Source organism: Microtus ochrogaster, linkage group LG9 (genome assembly GCF_000317375.1).
Source record: "Microtus ochrogaster isolate Prairie Vole_2 linkage group LG9, MicOch1.0, whole genome shotgun sequence".
Classification (NCBI taxonomy): Eukaryota; Metazoa; Chordata; class Mammalia; order Rodentia; family Cricetidae; genus Microtus; species Microtus ochrogaster.
In genome coordinates this window covers 1,558,543-1,558,936 of record NC_022034.1, presented here as the reverse complement: position 1 = coordinate 1,558,936, position 394 = coordinate 1,558,543, and positions in this window count along the sequence as shown.

The window sequence follows — 394 nt, the reverse complement described above, 5'->3', positions numbered from 1 at the left end:
TGGAACGCATTCAGTTTCTAGTCAGATGACTAGCATTCTGTTGGTTCCTGTTTTCCCCTTGCCCCACCTGGTTAAGTTCCTATATTCCTCCTGCCCCGCCTGGTGGTTAGCCACAGGGCATTCATTCTATTTGAGATATGGTAATTTCCCCACCTGCCTGGGTGGGGGTCCTTGTGCTGCAGTAAGGTAGATAGGGCTTCCCCAAGGCTGAATAAATGGCATTCTCTTGATCTCCTGTCGAATGACCCTGGTCTCTCTGTGTGTTCTGTTCAATCTCCAGGCCTTGCTCGACTGGCGTTGGGTGCAGTGGCGCACGGACTGTACCGAGGGTGTAACACCGAAATCGGGTGTTACAAACTCGACTAGTCCTATCTGGTCGTTGTTGTATTGAGAG